Below are 12,360 nucleotides of genomic sequence, written 5' to 3'. Positions count from 1 at the left end.
ATGGAAGTTAAAGGCTAATGGGATTGAAACTTAAATAGTTAAAGATGAAGCTACAAGAAATATGGAAGGAGGGAGGTGAGTTAGGGTATAAAAATTTTTTTTAATTAAAAAAAATTGGTCAAGAGTTGATTACATTTGAAGCAGGATATTGGTACATGGGAATTAATTATGCTATTCTTTCTAGTTTTGTATACATTTGAAATATCATACAACAGAAATTTAAACAATTAACAATAAAACAATATGCAGGACATTTGAAAACAATAGAAAGGATACTTGAAGGTGACTCTAGTGGCCTAGGATGGGAAAATTTGAGCATCAAAAAGATTAACAACTGAGATACATTAAAACATATAATTTTTTTTAATTCATAAGATACTTCTTAAAAACCTCATTGGTTACTAATTGAAGGTTACTAGGCATTCATTCATTAATCTGAAAAACTAAAATATGGTAAAGAAACAGATATTTTCCTGCCTATATGAACTGTGTTTCAGAGCAACCAAATGGCTGATAAGGAAAAGTTCTTTACAGAAGAATTCTATGTAATATATGCAGGAAGAATGACAGAATTAGAAAACCACCATTTTGTAACCCCTAATGAGAACAGGCCCATATCCAGATAAAAGCAACTATCATCAACGGATATAAAAATCAGTTGGAAGCAAAATGGGAACTTGGTAACAAAAGAACAGGCAGACAACACCTGATCCTACCGATTAATCTTGGCTTCACTGCAAGAAGGACAATCCATCATTCTGTGCTTTGTGCTATGATGCAGAAGGATGTAGTGGGCACCACCTCTGAAGTATTCCTGCCTTAAAAAATTTACAAAATCTAATCAAGACTCTGGACTAAATACCAAGCTATTGAGGGATAAGTTAAATGCTACCACAAGGACATGAACAGCCAAGTTCATAATACAAAATGAACAACCTAGTTTCTTCCACAAATCACAGGCATTACAGGATAGGGGGAAACTGTTAGGGAGAACTGTTATGGAATGAAGAAGTCTTAGTTAATGCAGCAACTCAATACAGTGTGTGGCCCCACATGGATTCTGACTTCAACAAAACCAACTACAAAAAGACATCTTAAGGAATTATTGCTAATTTCATTAAGTGTTATGATGTCATGGTATTTAAGTAAAGGAGGAAAATGTCCTCAGTAAGAGATACACACTAAAGAATTTTCAGATAAAATGATATGATATGCAAGATGTGCTTTTAAAATACTAAAAAAGAAAAAAAGAAAGAAAGAAAAGAAAATGGGATAGATGAAATACAATTTTGGCAAAATGATGATAAGTATTAAGCATGATGATGTGTACACGGGTGTTCACTGTGCTTAGTTCTACTTTGGTGTATATGTAATTGAAATTTTCCATATAAATTTTTATGGTATCAGCTTGAGGTCAGACAATGTTGGTTGACCAGGTCTTTCATTTCCAGCTGTAGGAAATTGGGGAGATCAGTACAGCCTACACTTGCCATCCTCTGTGTCATCAGTGGACAGGTATTCCTGGTAAAAGTGCTCTGATATTGTTTCTGGTATTTTCCTTCAAGCCACCAACACTCATTCTGTGAGTTTTGATGCTAGCTCTTTCAATGTTCACACATGCATAGGCCAAAACAATTGTGTCCCATTTCCTACTTCAAGCGATTATGTGACCATCAATTTTGAGATATATCCCAATACCAGAAGTTAAAAATATTTTTAAATATGCATTTAAAAGTCTATTAAGAAAAAGACATAGGGAGGTTATGATAATAAAAATGTTGACTACAATGAGATTGTCTAAACACCTACAAGGCCTACCCTACTCTGGCCTACAAGTATCTTTATCTCCTATAATTCCTGGGTCATGTTTTGGCTTACATGTTTTACTGGCTTAAATTCTCCCAATTTGTAGAAGCTACAGCAGCTGGCACTAGCAAATGACAGGCCCTCTGATGGCTTCTGATGGATGTCAGTTACATAAATAATAAATAAGCAAATTTTAAGCCATAAAAGAAACATAACACATGCAAAAGGTGGAGGGAGCCTAAAGCTCTTCTATACAAAGTTCTAGAAATTAATTCAAGAAAACTTATCAAAGAGTTGTATGTGACCATTTTATCCAAGCAGAGTCAAAATTCTTGAGGCAGAGTCGCCCTGGTCAGGTTGGAGCGTCATCCCATACTCCAAAAGGGTTGTGGGTCAGATCCCCAGTCAGGGCACATACAGGAGGCAACCCTCTGATGCCTCTCTCTCTCTCTCTCTCTCTTTCTCCCCCTGTCCCTTTCTCTCTCTCTCTCTCTCTCTCTCCCTCTCTCCCTCTCTCTCTCTCTCTGAAATCAATAAACATATCTTCCAGTGAAGTTTTTTTTTTAATGTTGAGGCACAGTAAAAGTTATACTACATCTAATGATGACTAAGAATGAACAACTGCTCTAGGGAGATGCTCTCTATATACAAGTTCTAATAATTCCCATACACAATCAAAAGACATAAGATTGAGAAAGCCAGTAAGGATATAACCCTTGAGAAAAGACTTTTGTTGGAGCCTAAATATGAAGTTTTCCTTCAAGTCCATGTCCTGAGAGAACTTTACAAACGTAAGACCTAAATGAAGATATTATATTTTGATCCCTAATATCCTGCATATAAGGATAAAAGGCATACACAATTTTACCTAATAACAAATTATAATAAACAACATTTATTGAGTTTCATTACATACAAAGCACCTTTTTCTCAAGTTCTTTCCAGGGCTGCCTAATTGCATTGAATTGTGGCCTGTAACCTTACCTATAGCAACATCTAAATTAATCTCAGCCACAACCCTGCAAGGTAAGTACAATATCATCTCACTCACATTTTCAGGATAAAGAGTATGAGGTTTCAAGAGACTTGAAAGTTGGATCAAGTCAAACAGCCAGTAAATAGTGTATCTAGGAATCACACCCAAAGGCTATGAAAGACCAATTCTTGGGCTTGTGTTTTTAACCTAAACACACCAATGTTTTGTAAATAAACTGTGATGAAGGATTGCGGGGGAAGGAGGAGGCAACCCGGCATATAAATACTTTAGAGGTACAATAAAAATCAATTACTAGATGAAATTAAAATAAAAGCAATCATATTAAAGTCCCAAATTTGTTACTAGAGTCAACAAATTTACTCTCAGTTGCCCACGCGTTCCTAGATCCTCAGTGCCAATTTCTGAGAACATTTTGTTGCACACTGCTACCAGCGCAAGGACCGCTCTGAGCAGTGAGCTGTATTGTTATATTCACGCTCAAAATGAACACTGTTCAAAAGTTCCAAAATTTCTCCATCTATTGAGGCTAATAACTCCTGTAGATGCTATTTACTCTATTGTTTTTTAAATAGATTATTTAAAAAATGATGGTTAGCTTTTTTCTATCCAAAAATATTTGTCCAGTGAGCAGATATAGGTTGCAAAGTAAACAAAAATAGAGAACTTTTCAAATTTTATGTTGCTTTATGATACAATTGCTATGGTATTTTGATAAATGTTAAAGGGGAACTGGGAAAATATGAAATGCATTTCCTTGCCAAGGGAATACTGAATAATAGTGAAGACAGAGAAAAGAGGATTAGAAGTACCAGGTGCCTCCTTTCCACAATCTGCAGAGAAACACTCTTTCAAACCTATCCTGGGACGTGAGTGACTATTGGGAAGCTAAAAAACGAGCACTTAAGAGATCTCAAACACAAGGTGACACATTGGATTCTTCAACCTGCCATTCCTCTTGAGAAGTTCTCAGTTAAATAACAAGGCTGGCACCCACAATATATTCACACACAAAAATGTGTTCCCGGAGGAAAAGAAGGTTGGATGGGAAAAAAACAAAGCTTCCTGGATTTTTTTTTTCAATTTACTCCAGAGTTCCAAGGTAACACAAAAAAAGAAGTTAGCATAGTTCTTGGGGCCCTGGTATGAGCTGACAGGTCAAACCCACAGCTTCTGAGACTACTCAAGACATTAGTGAGGGTGGCATGGAAGGGCACAACATAGAGGACACACACTACTAGACAAGAGTCAGCAATCAGAGCAAACCCAATCTGAAGGAAACAATTAGAAGCTGGCACAGGTCCCAAATCAATAAGCGGAGGTGGCCGTGGGCAGGGAGCATAATGGCTGGGTAATGAAAACTCCAATGCAGGTAGCTCAGCGCTGGGAGTGGAATGACTCTTCAGTGCCTCCCTGGCTGAAGAGAGGGTCATCTATCAGGAGGCTGGAAAACACATCTGGACAGGCTCTCACAGCCCAGCCACCCCAATGTCACAGCCCATGTGAGCAAACAGCACTAGGTTTTCCCAAATCCCATGAGAAATAAAGCCTTCACAGCTCACTTTGTCAGGCCCAGAATGCAGTTCCAATAGGGAAAACACTTCTCACAGAATATGCAGTGGATTCAAAGAGCTTTAGAACCATACTTGCCATTAGCTATAATGGAGGCTGTGCTAATAAATCCCCCAGCTCTGGACTGAACAGGTGTAATTCAGTAATGTAACTGTAATTGAGTGATGTCAACTCAATATAATTTGTAATGTATTGCTTACAAATTAACTCATTTTTTCTGAAAAAAAGGTGTCTGTGATTCCATATAATATGTTGCTTTAAAAGGCTGACATACAGTGCTAATAATAAATATATTTAATTCACAGAAATGTTAATAGCAGCATCAGCTAAGAATGATCTTAGCTGATTTTTATACACTATTAACCTTTTAAACATAACAAGCTTGAATTTTCAACCTGCAAATGGTAATGTATGGTCCACATATATTTCTGTATTTCATCACTATGATATTGATCTATGGGAGAGGTTCTTTATAAACTCTGGAATTTAACCATTCCTTTCTCTGCACAGTTCTCAAGCCAGATCTACATGTTACTACTTGTGAGCCCATAAGGCTGGTCTTCTGGTCTGGACGGTCTCCTACCCTTCCATTTACTTGTCAATGACCTTTGTCTCTCAGGTCCTAGTCAAAACCCTCCTTCTCCACAAAGCTTTCCAGACCTATGGTCAGAATTACTTTCTCTCACTGGCCTGTACTCCTGTCAGCGTATTACAGTTCAGGTGCCCTTGTACATGCCACTCCCCTGTGCCTGCCCTGGTTAAGGTCCATTCATTCTGGAGTTTCAGTTCAAAGCAGCAATTTCCAACCTGTGTGCTATAAGAATTTTTAAAACATGCAATATCTTTCTAGTCAGAGGCACTGACCTCTTTTCCCTTAGACTGTCAAATAAAAAATGACAATAGCCAACACAATAGCTGTTCAGTGTGAATTAATCAAAATTATACCCATTTTTTGTCAGAATGACAAAAAATAAGTTTTTTGGTGTGCTGCAGAATTTTAGTGATTAGTTTTTATGTGCCATGAGATGAAGAAGGTTGAAATCACCGGTTTCATGTCTTGCCTCAAGGAGGACCTTCCCTGACTCAGATTAGGGCACATCACACAGCATTTTCATACCACTGCATTCATTTCCTTTGTTTCACTAATCCCAGTGGTCATTAGTATCACATTGCGTCTCACTTCTGTAGGATTAGGGGATAGCCTGGGTCTGTGTTGGGTTTTTCTTAGGCCTAGTAACAGGCACATAACACACGTTATTCAAAGAAGGAATGAATAAGTAAAGGGATGAATGAACAAACATTATTTCTATTTCTCTCTCTCTCTCTCTACCAGTCTTCTCCACCAGATTGTGAACTCAAAGACCACACATTACTCATTGTAGTGGCCATAATGTCTAACTGGAGTTTTGCACATAATGGAAGTGAACAGGTAATTAAATTGAATTTCTTTTATTAGCATCAGGTTGGCCATAGGAATTTAGTCCTCAGAGTTTACCCTGTTTTACACCCACCACCTGCTATCCATTGACCCTCATCGTTTCCACTATGAGTCCATCACTCTGCAGGATATTGTGAAACACAGAGAATGATAATTAGAACCAAGTACTGTACAGTTTCAGGGTGATGCCCATTTATGACTACATTTCTGTGTGCATGCCAGATAGTAGGGGAATTATAGAGGTTAATCAAATAAACACTATCCTTGAGAAGCTCAGAGTCTAGTACAGGAGATAAAAATGAAGAAAAATATCAAAATATCAGAGGTAAAACCCACAAGTAACATAAGAGGGGCCTCAACACTTTTGGTGTTCCAATGAAGGACAGAGAGGATATAGGCTCTTGCCAGTGGTTCATAAAATGAGTTTTACCAGGTGAAGGTAGGAATTGGAGATGTTCCAAAAAGAAATGGAGATGGAAAGCAAGCATTCTATCCTTAGTTTAACAGATCCATATCACTTCCTCTTCACAGCATTGGGAATACAGAGGTAATAAACCTAAATCCTTCTCATTGGAGTTTACATTCTAATGGGGGCGACAGATAAAGGCAAACAAGCAAGAAAGCCAGGAGGTGATAAATGCTCTAAAAAAAAAAAACAGGGTAAAGAACCAAGCTGAAGGAGTGCTACCCGAGTCAGAGGAGGGTGGTCAGGTGAGGCTTTCCCATGGCAATGACACTGACCTAATTGAAGTGAAAGAGGGAGCCATGCAATACTCCATGGAAGGGGCATTCCCAGCAAAGAGAACAGCAGTCCCATTCACAGAAAAGGGAATGTGGACAACTTCTTTTTCTAACTGGGGCCTTGGGGCATTGTTCTTGAGGGTCTGAAGGTTATTAATGAGATTTAAATTTTTTTGTTCTCATTTAGATAACACTCATTTAAAATATTCCAGATGTGTTATGGATCGGCTACATGGAGTCTAAAATGTGGGCACCAGCACAAAATTTCTGTGCCTAGGTCTGCATTTGTATTTGTATTTATCATTATGGTGGTGGTGTCTGGTTGTGCTATTTTAATTGTCACAAGCCAAAGATAAAAGAAGCCAAATTACCACTTAAATAATGTTGGTGTGCCCCAAAACCTCAGATTAGGGGAGGCACAAAGGACTTTTCCAGTAGTAGCAGCTGGAAGCATTAGGAGAAATGGAGTCATCACACAGTCCAGGATAACACAGGCTTGACAAGCTGCTTCGACAGAGCAGACATCCCATACTGATATTTCCCGAGATGATTCTGTTTAAACCAAACACATCATCCATCATGTTAAATGAATGTTGCTAATTTGAATTTGGTTTTGTTGTTTTGATTCCATTTAATTTCTAAAAGTGTTTTGGTTTCATATATTTGGTTAAGAACTACAAACACAACTTATAACTAGTTTTATATTTTACTTGTTTAATAACTAAATAATAAAAAATTATATAAACATTGGGGTCCCTAAGAATTTTTTCCTTTAAATGGCATCCATACATTACTCAGGTTTGGCCACAGTGAAAGATAATTGTGGAAGCAGTCTCTGTTTTCCAGAACCATCAACAAGTAATAGCTCTTGGTGGTTTCCAATGAACCAAAGAATAAGTACAGGAAAGAAAGGAGGTGAATATCTCTGGTAGAAAAAATATAGCAAGTTGGATATATCTAACAACTGTAACTTTTCTTCTCTGTACACAAAGGCCATCATTTCCATTACATACAGGTTAAACCTTCTTCAGACCTTCCAGTCCATTGGAACCTTCAACAGTGGAAAAGTACATGGAAGGAAAAGAGAGGGTGAAGAAGCTATAATTAAAGGTTCACTGCACTCTGGTGGCAGATTAATCACACAGCCAGATGAAGAGTCAACTGTCACTGAAAATGCAAAATAAATCCAGCTAAACATATTTCACCTGCAAGGGAAAGTTTTTCTCACAACACAAGGCTGTTCTGTGCCAATTAAAGTGAGTGAGAGCCAAGACAACTGTCTGAAAAGTCCAGGCACTTGATGGAGAAGCTTCCTTAGGTCATAGGGCTATTTAACTGCAGGAGGTGTGAGCTGGCATCTGAAATCAAACTGGCCAGAGTTCAGAAATCACCTCCAATGGTGAGTAGTCAGCTCTAAGACTTCAGCAAGTTCTTTAATATCACAGAAAAAATAAAGATAAAGTAATACTTACATTATAAGGTTGTTGAAAGCGTTCAAAGAATGTGAGCCACACTTGTTATGATGCTTCAGCCCTATAATAATATAAGCACAAGTCTCCATAGACGACCCAACAGACTGTTTTACTCAACTCTATAGCCCTGGAACAATGTCTCCATATTTTACACACCACAATGGGTCCAGATGATTAATCAGACATACACAAGTAAAGTACATTTAAACTTATCCTTAAAATAACATCATTCTCATTTACTCATTCACATAAGACAACAACCTTACCAGTAGGTACCATTATTATCCCCACTTTACAGATAAAAAAGCAAGGTCCAGAAAAGAAGATGGTCTTGCTGAAGGGCTTACAGCTCATAAATGATGCAGCCAGGATTTGAGGCCAAGTCCGCGCGCAGAATCTACCTTCTGAATCACCACATGACACTGTCCATCCAAGTACATATCCTTCCTCTGAGTCCAGTAAATAGAAGTACTGGGAACTGCAGGTCACACAAACACACATGTGCTTATTCCTCTAGATTCTCCAACTTCTAAGCACAGAAAATTAGGATGCTTCATTCCACAACTAAGCATTTCCCTAAATCACAATTTAGTGTTATTCTATAAGCTAATAATACAGTCAATAAAAAAATCTTCCATTTTAACAGTGTTATAGTAACTTTCATTAATGAAATTTAATTTGAAAACACTGTCCAACATTTTTATATAATGTCTCATCAACCACAGCTACCTCAATTAATTAACACTTGAATCATTTTTTGAGATCCAAAAAAAAAAAGACGATGCTTTACTTTTGTCAGATAACAAAAGCCATTTATTTCAATGTGGTCTTTCCCCCCCCCCCCAGAAAGCATTGAGAAAAACTAAATACCTACAAACTAAAAAAAATCAGTTAACTTGGGAAGGCTTATTACAATATTTCTGTGATTTTTAAAAGAGAGCCTATGTTATGGGGTATCCTTTTCTCAAATTACTCTATCTAAGTAGTAATTTCTTTTGTAAACACAATCTTTTTAAGGTGAGAAGAAAGAGATTTTTGTTCCTTAAAAGTTTTAAGGAATCTTTGGATCCCCCAAACCTGCTTCAAAGGAAACAGCTGACAACTGTCCCTTTGAAGCATCAAGACGCTGGCCATCCTCCCTGCATTGAGGGCAGGGAGCAACTGGCAGCTCAGCACTTTATTGTAGCTGGACAGGCTGCTGTGCAACCCCATAATAAGCTACAGTGGAGATAGTCAATCAAGAGCCAAATCTGTGGCTTCGGAAAGGAAGCCAGCAGCAGAGGGAAAGCTTCTTTTAGCTGGAGCTGTTTCCTAGCAGTACCTTGCTGCTAGAGTCCAGCCTTGTCATCTGTGTGTGCTCCTCATTAGGAACCACATTATGGAACATCATATCTTCTCCGGCTGCAAGCAAAGGCAGCACCCTGGAATTGCCCAGTGGCCTGGATGTGTGACTAATGACTAGAACTCTGGCTTCTTGCTTGATGCCTGGCCTTCAGAATTACATGAACCTGTAGTGAAAGACACACCACTGTCACAGACATATGGAAACAGATTAAGCCCCAGATGGAAGACTGTCAATGTCAATCGGTCACTGCTCTTCCAGCCTGCTGGCTTTACAACTAAGCGATGACAGAAAATGATTTCAACACTTAGTTCCTTAGCTCAATTAAGTGTTAGGAATGGAAGTCAAGTTATCCACCAAATGTTTGGTTTTAACCTACAGCTGCCCACTCATCTACAGCTCCTTTTGATAGCATTCATCCTTGAGAATGTCCTTCCATTTCTAGGTGACTGTTTCACTATTCTGTAGAATATTCTAGCTCTTCAATGAACCAGACATTGTTGTATCAGCTGTCCCACAAAGAGATAAAATCTGATTCAAACACAGAACTTGACAGGGGAATAAAGATAAGGCGAAGAGTTAGTAGAATAGTAGGAAGAAGAGACAGGCAATTGAAGTTCATGAAACATTTAGGAAGCTATTGAACACCTCCCTCACTCTTGCCCTTTCTTCCCTCCTTCAATTCTCTGGACCTACCAGTATCAGCTGGTTATTTTCCAATTATGACACATGTTTAGATTAAGGCTGTTGACTTTGCTCCTCCATTACAAGTAATGGCCTCTGTGTTCACAGGCCTTAACTATACAGTCACTCATAACCTAATAGCTTCATTTTTAAAAAATATTATGTTATTTCCTATTGAAGGTAACCAAAGTTTTGCCACCCCAAAATACGCTTTTTGGGATACTGATTTTAAGCTGGTTATTAAGAAACAAAAGACTCAGACAGAATTTTCACCCTTCCCCTTTACCTGCCTAAAGGAATTCAGATAGAAAACAACTCAAAAAAAAGGGAGAATCACCTTAGCATGATAGTAAACTAAATGTGTCAGACAGGGAGAAATTTTGCAAAGCCTGTTTCCCTCTGTGTCCCATTGTTTCTGGGTGACCCAGCAAGAATTTGTTTATGATATATTTGCTTTTTTTCATCTACTTGTAAATTGCCTTCAAAATCCCAGGCCCCTACTCCTCTTCTTCTTTGTCCAGAATGACATGTAAGCCTCAACTGCCCAATGGTTCTGGGGCTTCATATTCCTGTGGCAACCCCATAAGTACATCTGTAATAAATTTTGGACCCTCTCCTGTTAATCTGCCTGATGTTAATTTGATTATTACTCCAACCAGAAGAATTTAGAAAGATCAGAGGAAAGTTATTTTTTTGACCTCTACAATATCAAAGGAATTTCACTGAATTTCATAAATTCCTAGCAATAGACTCCAGATGCCTATGGTAATATTTTGTTACAGATATTTCTGCATTTTTGTTATAAATTTGCAATATCAGTAACAATAATAGCTAATGTTTTTCTAAATGCTAATGCTGTATAATAGTAATTCATCTAATCTTTACAACAACCTTAGAGGGGATCATTATTAGCCTCTTTCACAGATGAACCAAGGCCTAGAAAAATCCATGGACTTGCTTGAGGACGTTCGGCTTACCAGTGACAGAGTCAAGATTCCAGTCCAGGCAGCCTGGCTCTAGAACCTGTGTTCTCAACCTCCGCATGATACTGTTCCTCAGAAGAAGCATTACAACTCCCTAGGTTTTCATTCCACGCTCTCAAATATGAAATACTAATTATAAATAGAGTACATGTTATTGCAAAAGTATAAAAGAATACGTGTTATGTATAAAAGTATATGAATTAAAAATTAAGCTCTGCCTATTCTCTTTCCTCCCATTCCCCTCATATCCCCTATCTTCATATCCTTATAAATAATTTTATTCTGTAAGGGAGCCAATATTAACAATTTGGCATGGATTTTGTTTTTTAATACAAACATACATTTTTATACATGTTCATATAATACATACTGTTCTGCCTCATGCTTTTCATGTCAACTCATAGAGATATACTCCATGCTTTTTAATGGCTGCAGAGTAGTTTCAATGTATAGATACATAATTCTGAACAAGCCCTCCTTGATGAGTATTTAATTTACTTCCATTTTTTTAGAGGAAAGCAAGAATGCAGTCCCCCACTACCACAAATTATGCAGTCGAGTTCCCCACATTTGAGGAAATTGGAATGCAAGGGTAATACCCTCACCCTGGGAAAACCACATTCATGATCATGGTACCTCCCCTGCCAGGTTAATATAATTTACTTTCAATTACTACCACTAGCAATAATGCAATGAAATACTTTGTATAATTGACCAAGTATATCTGCAGAGCATGTTGTTAGAAATTTGAAAGAATTTCTAGGTCAAAACATTCCAAACAAAGGCTGATAGTTCCAAACTGCCTGGCCCAAGTTTGTCATATTTATTTACACTCACAACAGAGTCCATGTGCCTATATCCCCCACATTTTTGCCACTGTGGTTATTATACCTACCAACTAATTTTTAATTAAATTATGAAAACGAGGTTATAATGAGTTCCTAAGTTTCCCTTTGGGATTCCTAACTAGGACCTACTCAACCAGTTCTGAGAATAAAATAAAGCAAATACCCACTTTCAAAATGTCTTGTGTGCCTCTCCCAAATAACTCTTCTAAGCTGATCTCATTTATATGGTAAATCCCTGAATCTTTCCAGATTGAGCTACAGATGGACCAAATCTCATGAAATATAGACCAAAATCAAATAATACAGTAAAAAATATATATAGCTTGGTAGGGAAAAATTACCCTCCAAGGCCATTAGAGGTATCCAGAATCATCTCCATATCCCTAGGCATAAACTAAAATATCCACTGTTTCTTGACAGTATGAATGCAGAATGTGCCCTAGTCTGCATAGAAATGAGCAAATCTCAAGTGCAGAACTG

General features: G+C 37.8%; 1 protein-coding gene and 1 pseudogene across 5 annotated transcripts in view; both read right to left on the bottom strand.

The window, feature by feature from the left end:
• The window catches only part of FHIT (fragile histidine triad diadenosine triphosphatase), a 1,459,166-nt gene that overhangs the window by 1,254,683 nt on the left and 192,123 nt on the right, over positions 1-12,360 (bottom strand). The window lies entirely within an intron of this gene.
• LOC112301317 (U1 spliceosomal RNA) lies at positions 11,542-11,688 on the bottom strand (annotated as a pseudogene).

This window comes from Desmodus rotundus, chromosome 8, assembly GCF_022682495.2.
Source record: "Desmodus rotundus isolate HL8 chromosome 8, HLdesRot8A.1, whole genome shotgun sequence".
NCBI lineage: Eukaryota > Metazoa > Chordata > Mammalia > Chiroptera > Phyllostomidae > Desmodus > Desmodus rotundus.
Note: the sequence above shows the minus strand (reverse complement) of the source record. Positions and strands in the feature narration are given on the sequence as shown.